Source organism: Doryrhamphus excisus, linkage group LG2 (assembly GCF_037039965.1).
Source record: "Doryrhamphus excisus strain RoL-2023G ecotype Guam linkage group LG2, RoL_Dexc_Guam_v1.1, whole genome shotgun sequence".
NCBI lineage: Eukaryota > Metazoa > Chordata > Actinopteri > Syngnathiformes > Syngnathidae > Doryrhamphus > Doryrhamphus excisus.
Window position 1 is genome coordinate 14,952,882 of NC_136358.1, and position 22,641 is coordinate 14,975,522.

The following is a 22,641-nucleotide window of genomic DNA, read 5'->3' on the forward strand; positions in this document are numbered from 1 at the left end:
TAATACTATAGAAATAAAGTCAAAATATTATGTATGAGCCTGTAAAGGCAAAAACAACTATTGTGACTGAAGCCCACAGCGTTGATGCAATCGGCGTATTTCTAGTGTTAACAGACGAAGCTTAATTAGCGTTAGGTGTTGAGACGGTGCGTTATAAATATTTCCTCTCATTTACACCAACTGCTAATATGAGGTGGCAGGAGGCGGGGGACGGAGCCTTGGGGGACTCTTTTTTTGTGTGTGTGTACAGGTTAGGTGTCAGAAGCAGGTGCATGAAAATGTCGGGCAATTTAGAAACTTTCAAAGTATTTCTCATTGCACATGCAGCTATAATTAGCTCCTCCACTCTAGCAGCATATGCTCAGGCCTTATGATTATGTTGGACATGCACAGAATTCCCACCCCAAATCCTTGCCGGGGTCAGCTCTTATTCCCCACTTTAAACATATTAAACAGTCACGGTTTAACTGGCATTGACATCCAAAATGTGCACATCAACACACACAGTTTGGCGCTTGATAGCAGAGACTGTTATCAGCTAATTAGTGCGGCGAGCTGCAGGGGACGGGGTGTGTGCTCGTTGTCGCGACACTTTTCCGGTTTGAGTGGTGCCATCACTTGTCATCTTTGTCAATTAGAAATGCACACAAGTGGAGATAAGCATGCCAAAGAGAGTGTCTTATTGAGGAGAAATGACTGACCTACAAACTGCGTATTTATATGTTGAGTTATACATCCAAGAAGCTTGCAGGAATATAAATACAAGAGGAATAATAGCATTTGTTTTGCTCTGCAGGGGAGGGATTACACAAGCTATTGTTTGGCTCTGTTGGATGTTTTGCTCTATATTTGGTCCTCCTCCAGTCACATTGCTTTCGGAGTGTCCCTTTTTTAAAATGCTTGATTAGAAATGCTTTTTAAGAACGTGCATTCATCAGTCTTTTACCGTATGTGTGTGATATGATGACATTTTGGGCTACATATATGGACGAGCTTTCAGTGGGTGTCGAATAAGGTTGGATAATGAGCTGGAATCTCAGCATGAGAAAGCATACTGATGGTTGTGGAGGCTTTACTAATAAGGTGCAGGAATTTAGGCTTTTTCGGTGGTGCAACATATTTCTATACGAGCAGATTCAAGTCGACACTGTATGGAAGAAAAGTGAATAACAATATAGTAAACTGTCTGCTAGCTCCAAGTTGACTTCTCCTCGGATTTCAGATCAACATTTGCAATAAAAGTGACTCTTAGCACCAAAACCCTCCGCCTCTACAGCGCACACAACACAGGCTCAGACCTCCCCCTCCAAACCCTCTTGCTAGCCCCAAGTTGACTTCTCCTCTGATTTCAGATCAACATTTGCAATAAAAGTGACTCTTATGACATTATATCCAGCACCAGAACCCTTCGCCTCTACAGCGCACACAACACAGGCTCACACCGCCGCCTCCAAGCCTTCCTACTAGCTCCAAGTTAACTTAGCGGATTTCAGATCAACATTTGCAATAAAAGCGACTCTTATGACATTAGATTCAGCACCAGAACCCTCCGCCTTTACAGCGCACACAACTCAGACTCACACCAGCCCCTCCAAGCCTTCCTGCTAGCTCTAAGTTAACTTATCAGATTTCAGATCAACATTTCCAATAAAAGTGACTCTTATGACTTTAGATTCAGCACCTCCGCCTCTACAGCGCACACAACACAGGCTCACACCACCGCCTCGAGCCCCTCCTCCAAGCTCCAAGTTGACTTTTCTCTGATTTTGGATCTCCTTCTTCACTGTTCGTGACAAAGGGTGGGACCTCCACCTGCAAACATTTATCTCAAATCCATCATGAAACATTGTACTAACTGCAGTATGTTTTTAGGCTACGTTTTATTTTAATTTTACACAAATTCATTCGGGAAGTACAAAACGGCCTTGTAAAACTGCACTTCAGTTTGTTATATTTTGTTGTTGTAATGGGTAAAATACATTAAAAAGAAACTCGAGTTACGTTTGCGGCTCCAGATATATATATATATATATATATATAACTTTTTTTTAATGTAAGATGGGTCAAAATAGGTCTTTCGATACTAAAGGTGGCCAAGTCCTGCCATAGTTGAAGAAACAGAATAACATAGGATGCCCTCAGGTTAGAGCGCATGAACACGTCTACAGTGCAGCATCAGGTAGTGATAGCATGCTTTTTAGGTTCTCATCCATTGGGTTCATTGGCAGCCGCAGCTCTAAGGAAGAAGCTGTAATATAAGCTGATAGCATAAGGATTTATCAAGCATGGTGATTATTGAGAAGATGCATGCTTATCGCGCGTAAATAAGTCGCATTGGACCGCCCGGAGAAACAAAAAGAAGGAGGAGAGAGAGAGTTGGAGAGACGAGAGAGGGAGCGAGGGAGGGGGAATCGGGGAGAGAGAAAGTGAGAGAGAGACAGAAGCTGCAAGGGGGGACTTGGTGGCCAGTGTTTGTCTCAGCCTGAGCGTCGGTGGTCGCGGTGACGAGTGTCTAACATGCAGCGCCGGGCATCATCATCTGCGCGTCTTGGAGAAACGTGCGCACGCCTCAAGGCTGCTCCGCGCCGATGATGAACGCATCCTTACGGGACACTCTCTTTTGGATCCAACTGTAAAAAAAGAAAATAAGCCACCACGACGAGGAGGAGAAGAAGTAAATGACGATGGGCTCCCAGGCTGTTTTGGAGTGACGCACCGACGTTAGCGCGCTTATGTTCCGTTTTTAACCTCCTCACATCGGACTAACGCTTTGGATTGCACCAAACACAACAAGGGATGAATGCTAAACTATACCACAGCAGTGTAATTTTCTGAGTTGGAGCCACACGTCGTCCTTTTACACCCCCACTCATCCCTGCCCCGCACGGCTCCCTCTCAGTCCACCACCAGCCCGCTCCGCCAGGATGCAGCTGCTCCGCGTTGCGTGGGCACTAACTGGAGCTGCGATCTGCTGCTTCCTCATCCTCCTCATCCACTCTCGTCTGCTCAAAGAAGGTAATCACGCTGCGAGACGCTGCTTGTGCAAACAAAATTCACAATGCACCACTTTCAGAAGCTTCCTTTTATCTCATTTCCACCCGAAAGTTCTTGCATGGGGCATACAGAGAAGCAATTAAACAGCCTTTTGTTTTAAAGCTTCTCAATAGATGGCACTAGAGTCTAGCTTTAGGGTAACATTGAGGTCAAGCCACTCTCTAACGTCAAATCTTACCTTCAAATGCTTCAACCAGGCTGAAATTCCATTAAGATGATCACCATCATCATTTGAATGCTCTTTTTTCCAGCTGCTTAAAAATCCATCGTCATCGGCACCTGCCCTTCCATGCTGCATGGACGACATAGCCTGCAGACGTGCTGCATTGTGGCTCGGCTCTTTTTGACGGTTGCAGTTCATTTCATGATTTAACCTCAAATTCAAGGCCTTTCTCCTACATGCTGCACAGAATAGATCTCCAGGGGAGTAAAGTCAGAGCTCCTCATGAAAGTCAAATGGTCGCTCTCCTTGATGAACTTGGCAGTTAATATTCCCTTTACAGAGCTCAGGGCAAACAGAAGCCCCTTTGACACTCCTGAGTTTGTCTCCGGGCACGCGTGGCATGGAACGGCCTTATAGTGGGCTTCAATCCCTGGACAAATATTCAGGTCAAACAGTCTCCCCTTTGCTGTGGAGAGTGTATGACTACCAAGAGTTGGAGACTATCCAAGCATACCGAGAGGAAAAAAAAAACAAAAACTTGTGCGTCAGCCAAAATGGAACTTGAGTTGAGGATTTTGTGCTGGCACTTGCCTCAGAAGCCTTCCTTAATGTACTGTGACATGCTTGTGTTTTCAACAGGGGTTCACAAAGACCATCATGTGGCCACCGACCGGTATGACTCTACTCTGCTTCATGAAAAAATAGATACAGTAGTACATACTGATAGAAATATTCTATAGTGCATCATAATACTGAATGTATCATGAATAATGACTTCAGGATTAGTGATATCGGACACTATGAAGTAAGGATACATTATGAAACTACACTTTTTTTTATTTACCTTACCTTTCTTAAACTGGCTAATTGTTTGACATTGTTGCTCAAAGCTCCCCTTACATTGTGTGTCACTTGTGTCACTTCAACATGGGGTCAAAAAGACAATATGTGTGTCAGTCATCATTTATCGTGGTTAATTGGTTCCAGATCCCACCATGATAAGTATATTTACCCAGAGTTGGATTCAATATTAATGAAAGGAATATTTTTGTAGTAAAAACTTGTTTATGAATATTTTTTCTACTATTATTAGCATTTGCAGACATGATATAACACGCCTATAATCACCTTTGCACTTGTATTGTTGCATTGCTCAACTGTAATGTGCAAACTGGGTCCACTACAGGGACCTAAGGAACTGTTTTAAACATAGCATACTACTTAGCTTACTCGTTAAGTTCAGAATTAGCAAATTGGAGACTAACAAAAAATTTCAAACAGAGAACGACAAACTAAGATGCCAAAAACTGACCACTTCCACATGGAATGGGAGGAGAACTTTTTTGCTTTATAATTTCAGCCATGGCTGACTCCATGCAGTGTTAAGGTAATTTAATATAATGTCGTGTCTCAACAACATAACATCACTGACACCTCATGACCAGAATACTACATAGAACTTGTCTTTCAATATTTCTGGACTAATAAAAGGAACACGGAACAGTGGTATTGATTAATTAATAAAACAAAAAAAAAACAACATGTGCAGGAGAAAAGGATATGTGATATGAGGCACTATAGTTCTCTGTGTTCTTTCATATTCCTTGCAATGTTGTCCATCCGTTCCATAATTTTATTCCACATATTGCCCATCCATTTTCAAAAAGACCATCATGTGGCCACCCACATGCTGTGGTCACGTGAGAAAGTGTCTCTAGACTTTAGGCCTTCAGCATTGTCCACTTTTGTCCATTTCTGACCTTCACTGCTGATGTGCATTTCCTTTTGCTTTCAAGCTTGACACTGAATAGCTTTTAACTAGGTGGTGCTGGTGGGGAGAGAGAGAGAGAGAGGCGGCGGGATGTGCAGCTGGTCACAGATGTAATTTGACATTGAAGTCTCACACTGACGAAGTGGAGTAGTGCTCACTTTGTGGCGAAAAGAATGGCCAAGGTCAAAGCTGTCTAATAGTACTGAGTGTGATAGGCATGGATTCAAAGGAGGGTATTGGGACGTTGATAATGAATGTCCGTGCTTATTATAAAACCCTTTTTAAAAGTGTTCATTGCCAAGTACTCCATTGACACAAAGACCAACGTGTTTTAGTCCAATTTGTCACAGATTGGCCTTCTGTATACACTATTTGGAGTGTGGATCATTAGTAATTTTTTCGGCAAATGTGCTTTTCTGAAATGACTTCATCCTGTGGGTCGTTATTGAAGACTTAGGTACCATATATTTATTATTGATTAGATAGTGATGAAATTAACAGTATCATAAACACCATCAGCTCATTCACTCCCCTTCTTCCTCATAGACATGATACCGCCTCTGATGCACCCTAGCCACATGTATGAGCCCACTTCCTGTTAAGAAAGTAGAACACGACAACAGGCTTCGCCACATATCTTAAAATAAAGCCTGAAACTATCCATCAGTCAGCTACAGACGTGGGAGCTGTATGTTTGGTCATGTTGTTTTTCATCAGTAAATAGGCTAACCTAGGATGATGTTGCTGTTAAAATGTGACTGTACCGTGAATGCACCATAGCTAATCATGCTAATGATGTTAATGGTCCCGCTCCTTCATGTTGCGTTGTTGTATGGCAGTGGTGTCCAAATGTTTGCCACTGAAGACCACATACTGAAAAAGGAAGAGATGGAAGGGTCACTTTGATATTTTGTAAACCAACATATCGTTTTTCCCCATTTTTGCTGTTTTCTTTTTTAATTTCCCAAATATTTCTTGTATCATTTTTTACTTTTTACTCCCATATTATAACTTCTCTCCCAACCTATTTTTTTTAATTGTAATGTAAGTTTGTTTTGTTTGTTTCCTAAAATATATTTCATCTCGTTGCTACTGAAATGACATTATTTTCCCCCATAATAGTATGAGTTTATTTCAGCTTTCTTCTTGTAAGTTCAGTATAATGTTTTGACTCTATTCTCATAACATTGTAACTTTTTCCGTGACCTAATTTTCCAAAAGTTACAACTTTATGTGGTTGTGTTTGTAAAATTACTGCTGATATTTTCCCCATTCTTATTATTAGTATTATTATTTTAGTTTTCTTGTTAAATCACATTTACAAACACAGCTCATTAGCATTAAAGCTATAGACACACTAAACAGTCTTTTCCCTGTAGGGCCTCCTAAACACACTTTTAACTCTTTAAATTCCAGCATCAAGGCTAGGTTGTGTTCCATACATCATTGTGGGACCTTATTTAAAAATATGGTACCGTTATGCACACAGAAATAAGAACCAAGGTCCATGAGTTGGATTGTTCACTCATTAAAAGGGAACATGAGTTGGACTTAGACTGTCACAGACAGGTTAGCTTTACCGTAGCGATGTTTTTGCAGTAGTAATCCTGCTCTTCTACCTGAAGTTATAACTCCCAGCCTAAGAAGTGACAGCCCTCCCTTTCTCCACAGACCATATATACGTGCATGACACAAAGCCTTTGACACAGCTTGACCCAAATCTGCCCGAGGCTCTGAGCAGAACTGCCACGCCACACCGAGTCACTCCCATCCTATTTTTCTTCTTTCAAGAGAATTCACAAGCTTTTTTTTTCCTGCATGTGTTAAATCAAAGCGGGTTGCATGGTATCAACCTGACTGTATGAATACACACGTCCCTGTCGCTTTGGACCATTACACCTAACCTTGCGGTTTTTAGGATCAATAACTGCAGGGTGTCAGGCGGCAGATTGTGTGAGCCTCTTTTTTTGCGGAAGGACCACCGGTGCAGGCGGAGGACACTGCAGGAGTGGTGAGGGATGCTTTATGATTGAAAGAGAAATGAAGCTGAACTTGCATTCAACTTCTCATTGGAGCAGTCTCCATTTGGGCAAAATGCCTGGCTTTGAAGTGTGGAGCTGCTTTGGGGGTTGACTTAAAACAGAGTGGAAAGTAGTCACAGTATGGTGCAGGTTTGCTGGGGATTCTGTTGATCAAACTCGTATTCGGCCTCGACTTGAAATTCAACCAGTAAATCCTGATGATGTCATCATATACGGTATAAAAATCTATGTTGCTATCAGGGGTTGCTATCAATGTTGCTATCAAGGAACACATTAAATGAAGGACCGGAAGTGTAAAGTGGTCCTAAGTCACTCACCCTGTACAAAAAACACACATTAAAATACTGTAATACAACACTAAGTACAATCATTTAATGAAACAGTAATAAACTGCAACACAGAAACAAAAGGACAGTTAAGTTTGCTGATGTTGTTGTGGCATTGCTCTGCCACCAGTAGCCTGTTTTGTTGCTTGTGTCATCCTTACAATGTTACAATACCATCTTGATCCTTAATGATGGTCACAAAAGTCCAGAATAGTGTGGTTGAACTGCATGTAGTGCTTCTACCATCGTTAAAATCTCCTGTGGGAATGGACCGCTATGAGATTTTGACGGCATTATTGGTATTGGTAATGGTTTTATTTCATTTGAACATGCATCAGATTACAATTGAATGCATCACATAATCAGTTCACAGTTCCACATGTCCAAAAGGAGTAGGAAGAAGCAAATCTTATTAAATCCTACCCCTCCATCTGGTACTTTTACAATCAGTAACCGTTACATTTGTTCACTTCCTGCTTTCCGTAATACAGTTTAAGGTTTTTTTTTTGTGTACCACAGTAACTGTCAATATAGTTATATATATATAGCACATCATGACATCTAAAAGATAAAGACATTATTGACCTAAAATATCAGTGATTGACCGTTTGACTGTATTATAATTGCTGCTCTAAAACCAAGACGTGGTGGTTGTTTGTTGTTCAATGGAAACTACACAGTTTATCCCACTTATCTCTACATATGGTGACCCTCCATGTGAGTAATATGTTGAGCGACAACAACGACAACATTGTGGCCATCCATACCAGCACCGCTTAAAGCTAATGAGGCAGCTAACACCAGTGCTATCTAGTATACCCGACATCAAAGCCCAATTTCGAATGTGAGGAATTTCCACGTTGTGGCCACACTGGTCCCCCCCCCCTTTCTGTTATATCACAGGTATGACAAATCATTTTAGTGGTTTTGAAATACCATGGTACCTTGAAATCGGTAACCATGGCTAATCTGTTGTTTGGGGACATTTGGCTTTCCTGTTGAAATACGTAAGAGACAGGCGGGGTGGGGGGGAGGGGCTTACAAGCTAGAACTATTAATGCTGCATACCAGGTAATCATTTCACTTTTTAATTTGTATTTTTTTAATTGAGAATTTTAGAAGTACCTGCTAGCTGTTTTTAGTTTATTATAATCCTTTTTAAAAAGCCTTGGACTCCCCCCCCCCCACCGTACTAAAAATGAACCAAACCGTGACTGCAAGGTAAGCAAGGTAAATACTGAACCCTGATTATGTCATAACTACACGTCTAGTTGCTGCCATTAAGGATTCCAGACCAATCAGTGTTCTTTGATTATGTATATAATAGCGCCAAAGAAGCAGTTTTATCACAATTATCTTGGTTTTAATGGATCTGGTTAACAGATTTGCAAGCTTCCCAAACAGTGTTGTATGCGATGATGCAATAGATGTGTAGTCTGTCAATATTTAAATTCACAGACACCAACGTTCAATCAATGAGAACATGAAATGAGTTTGTTCTCAAGAAAGCCATGAAAGATGTAGTTGACTGAATGGCATCTAAAAGGTAAAGACATTAAAGTGCAGCATTCTGACTTGAAGATGTTTGAGCTCCAGCGGCAGCGGCGGCGGCGGGGTCAGTCATTAAGTCTTCCCTTTTTAGCCATCTATTATTCATCTTCAGGAAAAAAAGGGAATTTACAGATCTCAGCCTTCAAGCACAGTTCCCGGCTCCAGAGACAGAAAGATAATGCGCTTGTATTTAATGCTGCAGTAATACTCCTTCGGCATACTGAAGCGATGCAGAGGCCTTCTTCCCGACAAATCTTCTGTGATGTCAAATCCTCGCTACATGCCAGTGAGCGTATGGGCGCCCGATCCGCTATTAACTGATTTGGTGAAGTTATTTCTAAGGAGCAGTATCAGTTGTAATCCATAAGGGCAAAACGCATGAATCAATGACTTAATTGATTCATTACTGAAAGGGTTTGTTAATAATGAATGTGTTTGCAATTAATCACAACAGAGACCTGTGGCGGTGTGTTCAAGGTAATCAAAGCTTCTTCAAATGACCCCCTTGTGTTGTGTGACTAAGGGCACTTGTCACCTTTCTGTGTGTGTGTGTGTAACCTCCAACACACTCATGTCTCTGTATTTTACTAGCAGTATCGATTGCGGGACAGTAAAAAGTGTGCACTATTGCACCCTGTTTTGCTAAAGTCCTATTGATTGCGTTTTGGCAGCGCAGTGGGACAATAAAAAATGAAAGGCAGGGGCCCGTGCGGTTGGCGCTAATGAAAAGCTGGCCGCGAAGAGTGACCCCCGCTTCCCTTTTCGATTCGTTGGCCTTCACGAGTCAGGAAGAAGACTGTGACCTTGCACACTTCATTTTCGCCTTTCCACGAATGACACGTCATCTACACACATCCCAGCGGTCCAACAAGTCTGGAATAAGGATGCTTTCACACGGTTGATTAAAACAATCATCTCAACTCTAGACCGTTTGAGAGATGTTCTCAGGCTCAAATCGGCTGTCTGTCTGCTTTGTTTGGGTACTGGATTTGGCAGAACCGTACATCCATCCACCCATCTTCCATGCAACCATTCACACTCACATTTATAACAATAGAAGATTCCAACAAAATGGTCACCGCAGACTGACGGAGCTGTATGGATTGGGAGTGTGGGCGGATGGTAGATGATATGCACACTCAGAGTAAAAGGAGAAGGAGGGCCAGCAGTTTTAGAGGTTAGAGACTAGTCGGGCCATTTGTCTATCTGCTTGTCAACAGGCGAGACAAAGATCCCCTCAGATCAGCAGTTTCCTCCCGAGGAAGGGCGGGTTCTTGCAACAGCGGCAACATGTCCATCACCGCCATCGCTCACAAGACAATCCCCCCTGGAGCTCCGTGTGTATTTATCTAGATGTATAAGCTCAGAGAGTGCTGATTGAAGGGCACCAAGCTGGACGGCTTTATTCATGCGCTAACTCTCCGGACTATTGATTCCGTGACCGCCGGGGTGCTTGAGTGTGCTCCGTCCATGGTTTCTTGAGGAAATGACGGGTGAGGAGTGTGCTTACCCTTCCGCGCTTTCAATTTGCGCTTTCCTGCTGTGTCAAAGGTACAGATGAGGTCATCCCTGCGGTCGATCAGTCCGCCGCGTCTCTGTTCATCTAGCTAATCAATAGCCACTTAAGAAGTTTGATTGTCTTTGAGTCCGCAGTCATTTGAATGGATTTAGAAACAAGGCCTCTTTTTTTTTGGTGGCCCGGAGGGCACCGCCCCCGCACACATGGTGTCGCTGATAACAAGCTTGGTCACGCTTTATGGATCCCTTGCTTCTGATTTTTTTCCCTCCATTTCCATCTGACAAACGTCTGGCTCTAATCTGACATTAGGTTAGCGATAGTGCATTAGCTCGCGTTGGCGTCAGAAAGGACAGAATATCACCGATGCCATGCTCCACGCCACCGAAAGAAATTGCGTGTTTCTTCCGTAGAAAACTAATGGAAGCTTTATCGATTCGAACAAGCCGAGCCATGTGCTTTGTCTCACCTGTCACATTGTGTCTCAAGCAATTTCATAAAGATCATTATTTCCTTTCTGTGGTTGTCCTGCTGCTAAACAAGATCCTCCAACCTTCATCCATGCCTTTTGTCGCCACTCTGCACCAATGGAAAACGAATTAGAAGCGAATGATGCATAATGAAAATCACTAGCCGCTATGACACATCCCCTTAGCTTGTTGCACCCTTGAATAAATTGCTTGCGGGCTTCCAATTCCTATCACTGAAATAGAAAATGGATTTATCCCACTGTAAAGGACAAGCTGTAACATTATGGGTCATAACAAGCAGGGGAGGATCATTTATTGTCTGATGCCATCATGCCGCGTGGAGGGAAAGGTGGCGACACGGGTATTAGTAGTACAGCAAAGTGATATATAACTCAGTACCTTGTTCTTCTGCGAAGCCTCGCACATGTCAAAAATCTAATCAAACAGGATGCAGGAGTAACATTGGTGTAATGACGGTGTGTGTTTTTTCTCTCTCCTTGTTTACTCATTTGTCTTATGAAGTGTCTATTAAAGGCAGAACCTGTGATCCATTAAATTTCAAACACGGTGCTGGAACATGCTATCACTCCCAACGCTGATTTATGGCTTTTGCAACACTCACTGACTAATGGCTGAACTTTTAAACAGGACATATTAACCCCCTCAAATATTCATTTGTAATTACAGTATTATTTTCCACAGTTTTGGCTGCTTCAGAGTAGAGATTTGATGATAGCTCTAGATGACAGCCCTTTGACAGTATTGTTGACGAGTAAACCCATTGGAACCACAGCACTACCAAGCACTAGCCAGCCCCCTCCCGACCTAAACATGTTGAAAGTGGGAAAAAAACATAAGATCTTCTTTGTGTCAGAGCATTAATGAAGCTAGCTTGGTTAGCTGAGTTTAGCAGAGTATGCTAGTTGGCTGCGTGTATGCCACCCAGGATGTATGAGTGTTTTACAATGCCCATGGACAGGAAGCAAATTAAAAAAACAAGAGTGCTGTTTTCCACAACCTTTACTGTCTGTTGAGCATTTTGTAGCAAAAAACAGAATTTTGAAAAAAAAAACAGAATTTTGGTAAAAGCAAAACGTATACATATTGCCCTATTATGGGATTATTAAAAAAAGGTGCATCCATAATTTGAGTCATTAGGGACAAATAGGGGTGAATTTAAAGGGCAATACCTGTGTCGCTATGATACTCGTAGAAGTAACTCTACCAACTGTTGCTACAGCAGAGGAAGTTAAGGTAATTCCTTTACATATCTATTAGAGTATATAACGTATATGGATTATTGTTGAGCTTTGCAGAGGGGAAAATATAATAAGGCAAAACATGGAGCGATCATGTTTCATCATCATCATCATTTCGGTCCATTCTGCATGGGGGAAGGTGGACTTTATTATCGTACCTGCAGGGACTATTTAAAGCAAACTCATGAATACAAAAAGCATCCTCCTTTGTTTCTGTTTAGCATTCCATGCAAAGCCTCATTCCTCACTTAATGCATAGATTATATACTGTAAACACAATCATTTATAGCAAAGAGTGACTGCTATAACCAGCTCTGTGAGCTTTCTCATCATCTGAGAAGTAATGCACTTTTTTTTTTTGGTCTGTTTGCTATGCATTGATGTGACCTGACTACTTTCAAATATGTCACTGCGTCGCCACGTCTGCTGCCGCTCCTCCATATTTCAGCGCTTATTATCACGAAGAAAGTCACAATAAGACCGTGAATCCGATGTAGAGACGGAATTCCTCCACACACACACAAAAAGTAAAGCGAGAGGGAGGGCGGGGGGGAAAAAAATCATTGGATTTTAATAATCGCATGTATTCAGCAAAGGAAATATATGCCAGCGAGGCACATTTGCCTTGCTGAACAGGCAAGAAATTATACCTTGTGCACTGCCACCTAAGCCAGACGATAATACCACATCTTGGGAAAATACTAGCTCAAATCTAACAAAGTGCCTTTAGGTGCGACTTAACTATATGTGTTCAATCACAGATAGACATCATGGCCTTAAAGCACCCCCCATTCATGTCACCCAACTTTACACACTGCCTGCTTGATGTTCGCATAAGTACATTGGAAAATCATGAACCATCAAACAGAATGTGACAGCGTGTGCGTGTGCCTCCATCACATGCTTGCAAGCATGTGCCGCTGCATACAAATCCACAAACGGGTCACTTTTCTTCAAGGAACCCAATCATGGCCGCCACACTTTGTGGTTACCATGATGTGGTGCAAAGACGCGGAGCAAAATCAGTGACATCCCAGCCCTAATGGCGCCTGATGGATAAACAGACCATAGCAACCCACCTGCCTTTTGGCCCAGGTGGAAACACTCGCGCAATCTGCCTTGCCTAATTGATAGACTTCAACTGGATGCTGAGCTAGCATTGTGTGTGTGTGTGTGTGTAAAGTGGTGGCAAATCTATAAAAAGACCATTTCATGCCTGCTTGTGCAAGTGTGTGTGTGCCAATTATTTCATTAGCTGCTGACGGATTCCTGCTCCTATGTAACACATGTTCACACACACACACACACACACACACACACACATGGCTAATGAACCGACATAGTGGCTGAATTTGGGCAAGCAATGGTGGAAACGCAAAGATTCGGTCTATGTCCACTAAATCTTATTCAAAAGCTTTATTAAAAAATTATGTGTTTTAAAAGATACCCCTAATGTTTATTATTGCAGATGTAGTTTTCAGCTATGATTATAGTTGTTGGCTTCATGCAAGTCAATACTCCCAACAGCAAGTCAAAACTGCCAAAATTAAAACTGAGCATTATCTCTGTGTTTAGGGGCTTGTCAGCACAGCAGCACTGGTCACAACAGGGAACATTTCCCTGGCTGGAATCTGTCTATAGTGTCCTAACATGTGGATGTATTGTTTTATTGCAATAATTTATTTATAGCAATAATTTTAGTTGAAAACCAGGAGAGTCTGAATCCGATCTATATTCTCTGATGGGATGCTCCTCTTAGAAAAGTCCTAATTCAGAACATTAACAAATTCCAAAATGATCCAAGCAATGTATTACAGGCGTCATTTTAATATCGTGCCTGTGTGCCGTTCCAATGAGGTTGAAGGTGAAGTTTTAATGACACATCACTCCTGGTGCCTGCTTGCATTTTAATCACCGCCCTTCATTAATGCAAAACCTTATTACAGAAAAAAGTCACACACTGAGTTGCAAGTTATATAAGATGTTTGGCTCATTACGACAAAATAAACAACCCTTTGGATGCAGCGAGCTGTTTCATGTGGCTTCAGTGGTGTCATATGAAAAAAAATATTATTATTTTATATTTAGGGCACATTTTATTTTATATTGCGTGAGGGATGCAGCAGTTTGAGTTGAGTGCCGGTTGATATTTTTACTCTGCATCCTTAAAATAGTGCCATAATGGTGATGTGCAAGTACATGCGTCTTGTGGTGTAGCCCTGTGGAGTTGAGAGGAGATAGGACAGTGTGTGTGTGTGGGAGAGGAGCGTCTCCGCAGGGGGCTGTGTGTGCGGTTGTGTAACAGTGGTGTTTGCATGCAGGTGCCATTCCATGTGTTCCTTACGCATATTGTGTGTGTGCACCTGTGTCATTGTGCAGTGTTGTCATTAATGTGTGCGACTGCAACCCACAAGCAGTCCATAATTAGGTGAGGAAAACAAGAGGAGAAAGAAACCAAAGGAAGAAAAAAAAATCTGAACTAATAAGAGCAGCAACACCGCCCACACTGGTTACCTTGGACATCCAGATAGTTTCCTCTCTTGTTTCTCGGCTCTAACTGGGCTTCTGCATTGGATCAGACGAAGCCTGCATACCAATCACACTCGGCCTGGCACCGCCTCCACTGAAGATGCACAGGAATAGGGGCTGTGGGAGCAAGACAGACACAGGATGAATGCAAGGACAGAGAGGGACACAGTAGTCGATTGGTCTGAGCCGTGGACCAAAGCAATACTGTCTTTCTTTGAAAATGACAATTTTGCAGTTATGGAAAGAAAGTATTTGTTTTTGTAACTCTTCTACTCCTGAACTGTTGTGCACAAGTGCTTGTTGCCTGTGCAGTAATTTTTTCACAAAAATACACCACATGCTGAGCTGTAATTAACCCTCAAAGTTGGCTGCCATAAAGCTCTTGAGATTGAAATGTCTCAGGAAGCTCAATGGTCATTACTCAATATTAGAAAAGTCATCACATACATTCATTCATTTTCTACCGCTTATCCTCACGAGGGTCACAGGGGTGCTGGAGCCTATCCCAGCTGTCTTCGGGTGAGAGGCGGGGTACACCCTGGATTGGTTGCCAGTCAATCACAGGGCACATGTAGACAAACAACCATTCACACTCACATTCATACATATGGACAATTTGGAGCCGGCAATTAACCTAACATGTTTTTGGAATGTCGGAGGAAACCGGAGTACCCGGAGACAACCCACGCATGCACGGGGAGCAAATGCAAACTCTACATAGAGACGGCCGAGGGTGGAATTGAACTCCTAGGTGTGAAGTCTGCACGCTAACCATTCGACCGACGTGACCGGAGTCGCCAATTAACCTAGCATGTTTTTGGAATGTGGGAGGAAACCTGGAGAAAACCCATGCATCCACAGGGAGAACATGCAAACTCCACACAGAGATGGCTGAGGGTGGAATTGAACTCGGGTCTCTTAGTTGTGAGGCCTGTGTGCTAACCACTCGTCCGCTCGTCCAATAAAAAAACAGCTATTTCAACTTCATTGGTTGCATTTCATTGGTTATTGTTGCCAGGGCGCTGCAATGATGTCAGCCTCCATATGGGTTCTCAGCTCCTCTGCCTCCCCCTGCTTGACAGAGGGAGCAAACTCATATTTGTACCTGCCTTGTATAACGCTTACCGGTTTAGCACTCTGTGTAAGGTGGCACAGTTAGGTTAGTCAGACTGTTACATCGAGTAATGGCCTCCTGCGATTTCCAATCAGTTGACAGGCTTGCTGTGAGTGCAACGATAGCTTGTAATTGGCTCCAGCCAAGGAAATAGCTACTGCCTCCTCACTGACTCATGAGCAACACAGTATCTAAATGATTAGTGGTAGTTGTGAGGTAGGGGCTGCACGTCGGTCGAATGGTTAGCGTGCAGACCTCACACCTAGGAGTTCAATTCCACCCTCGGCTGTCTCTATGTAGAGTTTGCATGTGCTCCCCGTGCATGCGTGGGTTTTCTCCGGGTACTCCGGTTTCCTCCCACATTCCAAAAACATGCTAGGTTAATTGGCGACTCCAAATTGTCCATAGGTATGAATGTGAGTGTGAATGGTTGTTTGTCTATATGTGCCCTGTGATTGGCTGGCGACCAGTCCAGGGTGTACCCCGCCTCTCGCCCGAAGACAGCTGGGATAGGCTCCAGCACCCCCGCGACCCTTGTGAGGGTAAGCGGTAGAAAATGAATGAATAAGTTGCAAGGTAAAGGAAATGTCACCAGATTGGAACACAGCCATCATTTATCCCGCCACTGTATAATCTGCATAGCTTCAAAATACAAAAAGCCTTGAAGTGGAATAGGTTGTTCATTATCTGATCAAAACATTAAGGCCAAAGATGTTAAAAAATGTGGAGTGGATGGCAAAAGGCAAAAAAAGCTTTCTCTCTTTGAACGGAATTGTTGAGCTGCATAAGCATGGATTCTCACAGTGCACCATTGCTGCTGAGGTTGGGCGCAGTAAGACAGTCATTTGAAAAGTCCCCCAAAAGTGCTGTTTTCCATGAACCCCCTCGGTGCCATGTTACCATGCATCCAAATGGAAAAGAACAACTGTACTCATATGTGGGATTCGGTGTATTGGACCAGTTTCTTAAAACTTCCAGTCGTTTCATTTGCATCTGTAACTGATGGCCAACCAGCGCCTGGTAATAACAGGGGCCGCCTGATGTTGAAGCAAATGAATAATTTATCATTTATGCCGCAACGAAGTGAGCACATCGTCTCCATTAAAGCACATTGACTGTGTGTGCGCGCCGACTCCTAGCCCCGCTGGCTTTATTACTAATGCACACACACATGCACACAAACCAGCACACATATTCATAAACAGAGAACTTCCTCTCCATACTTGACATGCACCATCCCTCACTTCTGTTTTTTTTCTTTCTTCTTCTCACAGTGTCCTTATTTCCTCCTCTTTTGTTATGCTAAATGCGATACTATCTTGTCTTGACGATTCAGTTTCGGATGGATTTCCATGCTGCGTACCACCTTTTGCTGACCCCATGTGCTAACATGCTAAATATCAAAAATAATGCTGTGGGTGGTGACTGTTAAATTGCAAAAAAAAAAAAACATGGCAGAATAAAAACGATACTTGTCATATTTTAATTTCCTTTGACATTTGTGCAGGAAGGAGGTTGACATCAGCTGCCTCCAACAAAGTTAGTTGAGTGCAAGCGTTCCGCGGTGACTCACATAGTATGCATGAGAAATGAACTTTAATTAGCCCTGTCACACGTTTTGCTGCGAGTTCATCCGAATGCGTAACCTTAATATTTGAAGTTAATGCAAAGGCGCCACAGAGGTACCTCGTCCCGTTGTTTGATTTGTTGTGCCGTGTTAATAACCGCCTTTGCAATATTTGGAATTTGATGAGTTTTGATAGTCGCTTCCACATTTCCTCAGGCACACGACACAAAATCTAAAAGACTTTTTTCTACATGAACATGTATTGGAGAATACGTCACAGGCAGTAGGTAAAGTGCATGCCAAAGCAACAAGTGATTATTATAGTTATTATTCTTCCAACAGGAAGCCTAAAGAAAGCATTGTATGATTAAAAACAATTATTATAATTGAATTGCAGTAAAAACAAGAAAAAAATAAAATATGAAATACAAAAATGGAAAACATTGGACGAGTGGTTAGCATGTAGTCCACACAGTCAGGAGATCGAGAAGAATCAGCGTTCGATTCTGTGCTTGGGCATCTCTGTGTGGAGTTTGCATGTTCTCCCCGTCCATGTGTGGGTTTTCTCCGGGTACTCCGGTTTCCTCCCACATTCCAAAAACATGCTAGGTTGATTGGCGACTCTGACGAAGGGTCTATATGTGCCTTGTGATTGGCTGGCAACCAGTCCAGGGTGTACCCCGCCTCTCACCTGAAGACAGCTGGGATAGGCTCTAGCATACCTGCAACCGTAGTGGGGATAAGTGGCATAGAAAACGGATGGATGGACAAAAAAAAGGTAATGGACCAAGGTGTCCTATCATTCAATTCGCACATGCTCCTGGTATTGCAGAGGTTATTATAGCTTCTGTGGTAGAGGTCCTCAATTACATTTGTCCAAGAGCCAGAACTTTCCTTGGCAGACACTGTAAAGGCCAGGTAGTATAATGGGGAAAAAAAAAAAATATATATATATATATATATAGGGTGCGACATAACTGAAAAATCATGGTTCGGCACAAAAATACATTTTCATTCTTTTTTGAACTTATATTTTTCTGAAATGACCAAAAAGACCGCATAGAAGACGGATGGTAAAACCTGCAATAAATCCTGTTATTCCAGGGAACAATTACTGACCCCTAGTGACCAATGTACAATTCACATTCACAATTTGAATGTGTTTTCTTAATGGCTTATATTTTTATTTTAATCAATCTAGCCATTCCTGTGCTTGAAAATGCTTAATTATTGCGAAAATATGCACAATTTACATAGCCCATATTCAACCACATAACAACAAAAATATATGTTTGAAAAGCCATGATAATGTGACAGAGATACTACATTTGAACTGCGATGTGGCGAAGAATGACTAAATAGTCCATGTTTCAGCCTTGGTCAGCATTAATAGACCTACGTATACTACCGACGCTGCAGCAAGCCACAAAATCTTAATAATAATCAGGGGATGGACTGTGTAAAATTTGTGACGTTTCATCTGAAAAGACGTTTAATTCATTACAAAGTCAATACATCGGTATTTTCTGTAAATGCATCTTTTGCAGTCCAGTTCAACATCCAATATTTACTTTTTGCCATGTTTGTTCTTCTTCTACTGCTGCTTCACTATGATGCATATGCTTCGTTCTTGCCCCCTGCAGAGCGGAGGCAGTACTACATGGCGTCTGGAGTGATAGTGAATGGTTTTTCGTATTTGGTGATGTTGGCATGCTGGATGTAGCCCACGTGTCGCCTATTGAGGACCACTTTTGTATAGGTTTAGTATGCTTCAAAGCAGATGTACAACCATACCAGCAGGTGAAAAGGAGCGTATGGACGCAGTGTATGCATGCTCTCCATCTGCTGTGCTGTGTGTGTTCCGCTCATCATCCCAGCAGCCAGGTTATCCCCTCCTTTATCATTATCTCCACACCAGCTCATAAATCTGCGTGCTGATAGCGACGCTGTGGCGTCCTAATGCATATTCATAGCAGCATCGCCTAAATATTCATGAGCCGGCGTCTGGCCGCTAGAATAGTGAAATATAAGACGCACTTTGCCTTTTTATGGCCTTGTTTTCACTTCTGTTCGTTGCAATGTGTTGGGAGGAAGCTGATGTATTTGCATGTCCCACGGCACAACTATCCCCACTTGCAAACTACACGGACCACTTCACGGAGGTCGGTTCTGTTTCCGTGCAAAGAAATATTCCTTCTACCAGTGGTGAAAAAGCAGCAGAACAACCATTTGTGCAGAGATGGTGCACATATATCATGCTTTGAGCAATAAATGACATATTAGCATGCACATTAGACTTTTTTAAACGGCGACAGAAAACAGTCATTTTATCTGTGTATTCAACAGCTGCATGTTTTGATTTAATCAACTTTTTTACCTGGTTAAGTCTTTCTACTCTCGACATTAGAAGACGAAAAAGCTTCTATAACAAAAGAACTCTAATTCATGTTATTCCCCCGATGAACAGGCTGACAGCAGACTGATGGCAGCCTACTTGCAGCTTGTCACAATGCTGTCACTTATACACCAGCTGAACAAGTGTCTACTGTATAGGCATTCACAGCAGGGTGCCGCACTGTGTGAAATATAAAATATACTTTCAAAATCTATCGCAAAAACCATGTTGAGTCAAATCCGAAAGCAAACCTTGTGTCACAACACAAAATACCGCATATGAATGGCTATGGGGTAACTGCTATGTAACCCAATAACACATGCACTACATAACAAGGCATTGGGGAGTTTCTTTATTAATGTCACCGTTCCCTACAGACGGCTCATGTGCTTTGATTTTGCCGATTCTTTCATTTTACTCCAGCCTCTAATACGGTATTATATATTACAGTATATATATGCAGCCTGTTTATGATACACTGTGCCTTTACACCTCTTTAATACATTCAAAGAAGATGCCTAGAGGTTACTCATTATGCCTTAAAACGGAAGGCTGTTACATTCAATGAAGGTGTTCAGCTTTTATGCATGGAGGATGATTGGGTTGTTTTGTTTCAGCTTTGTAGTTATAAATGGTTTTGTGAAACAAATCATTACAGAGCTGATTGGAAATTAATGTTTCATTTTTAGAAAATGGTGTTAGCATACATGTCGTACAGATGTTATTAGAGAAATGGTGAATGACGCGGGCTGCACGGCGGATGAGTAGTTCGTGCGCAGGACTCACAGCTGGGGGACCCGAGTTCAATTCCACTCTCAGCCATCTCTGTGTGGAGTTTGCATGTTCTCCCCGTGCATGCGTGGGTTTTCTCCGGGTACTCCGGTTTCCTCCCACATTCCAAAAACATGCTCGGTTAATTGGCGACTCCAATTGCTTGTTTGTCTATATGTGCCGTGTGATTGGCTGGCGACCAGTCCAGGGTGTACCCCGCCTCTTGCTTGAATACAGCAGGGATAGGCTCTCCAACCCGCCAAAACACCCCCCCCCCCCCCCCCCCAAAAAAAAACCCTTGAGGATAATGAATAATTGAATGAATGGTCAATGGCGCCGCATAGTGGACAAGTGGTTAGCATGCATGTTAGGTTAATCACCAACTCCAAATTGTCCATCCTGCCATTGACTGGTGTTCAGTCCAGGGTGTACCCCGCCTTTCACCCAATGACAGTTGGGATAGGCTCTAGCATACCCGTGACCCTATTGATGATAAGCGGCATAGAAAATGGATTCATGGATGGCGCCCATGTTTTTTAACCAATCTTGTTTGACTTTTGCTGACATGTGCTTATACATCCCCTAAAAGTGTGTGCCGAATTTTGTGATTCAGCTAAACACCGTAATGTTACATTGGGTGTTTTGTAGAAGGAATGGAGCTGTGAGAGAAATTTCAAGGATTTTAATAACAGCGCCACCATGTGGTGTATTCATCAGAAAAATAATAGCACAGGCAACACAGTAGGAGTGCATGTTTTACCAGATTCTCACCCTTTTATGTGCAGTGGTTCACACACATACAGTCATTAAAGTATTCAGTTGAATGTCTAGGTTTGCGCAATGTTTAAATTCTTAGCTTTTACGGACAAATCGGCTCATTTAAAATGCAAATGAGTATTTCCAAGCTGAGTATTTTGCTGTAAGTGTGTGTTTGTGTATAATCTTTAGCCTCCTAATGCATTTCAGGATCTAAAATACACTATATTAACAACAGGAAGCAATGGAATGGAATGCAAATGCAGCCAAACTTGTTATCAGGAGACATGTAGGCACATATAATATTATTTTCCTGATTAGTTTTGTTCTGGTTGGTGTCATGGGTAGGCTCGTACTTTATATAGTGCGATCAGCTGCAGCAAATCTTACCAAGATGAGACGTGACCTTTCTGTGTAAAAGTCTTCTGTCGGTCACACTCGCCTCAGGCCTGCATGATTGCATCGTTCTATTGTTGCATCTAATTTGTTTGTGTTGTAACTGTTGTGTAACTGATAAACCGATGCTGTTGAACGGCTTTGACGGTGTGTTTTGACAGCCGCATGTCATCACGTCCCACACACTGCAACAGGCGCTAGAAATAAAAGTATGAGTCCCCCTTGTCTCTCTGCCCAAATGGTACAAAATGCATTTCAGTCAGTATACAGTCATTCCAGTATACACTTCACGGCTTCAGTCCATCAGGTTTTTTTCAAAAAATACATTAATTTAAAAAATCCTACTCGTTTGCGGTTGAATATGGCTTATTATTAGTCACAAATATGCACATTTAAGCAAATACATTTGTTTTATTGTCTACATTAAGACACAAATATAAGGCATTAAAATAAGTTGTAATGATATTCACGGTCACCCTGAGACATACAAGCAACTGACTTGATCTTGAACAGCTTTTTATTGCAGGTTTGAATTATCTCTCAACAGGCACAATAATCCTCAACTGTAACTCACGCCAAGCTAAAACTCAACTCTGAACCCGCAAAGTTAATTCATGTCCAAAACTTCATTCAGCTCCCCCACAAGCAGAACACATTTACAGCAACACACATGAGCACGAGTCGTATTTATGGATGAAATGGCTAATTTTTGCATATTAGTTATTACCTTATGAGTGTAAAGGTGACTATATGTGTGTTATTTAATGCCTGGAGGGCTCTATTGATGTGAAAAGATGATCGTACGGGTTTTCTAAGCTCAAACTATGAAAATGTTGTATGCATAAATAAGGACTGCTTCTTATCACGATCAGGCCTGGAACAAATTAACAATTTATACAATAAATGAGGGATTACTGTAAAGCAGCTATTATTAGTTATTTGGGTTAGTTTCCTAACACAG

The 22,641-nt window shown here is 42.2% G+C and overlaps 1 protein-coding gene across 3 annotated transcripts in view; it reads left to right on the forward strand.

Annotated features, from left to right (window-relative positions):
- LOC131132440 (chemokine-like protein TAFA-5) overlaps positions 1-22,641 on the forward strand; it is a 124,313-nt gene that overhangs the window by 38,243 nt on the left and 63,429 nt on the right. Inside the window, exon 1 of one of the 3 annotated variants that reach the window (XR_009130364.2) lies at positions 2,823-3,015. The exons of the other annotated variants lie outside the window; for them this stretch is intronic. The gene's annotated coding sequence lies outside the window, so the exon portion shown is untranslated. Of the gene's footprint in view, positions 1-2,822; positions 3,016-22,641 lie in introns of those variants that run through there. 3 annotated transcript variants of the gene reach the window in all.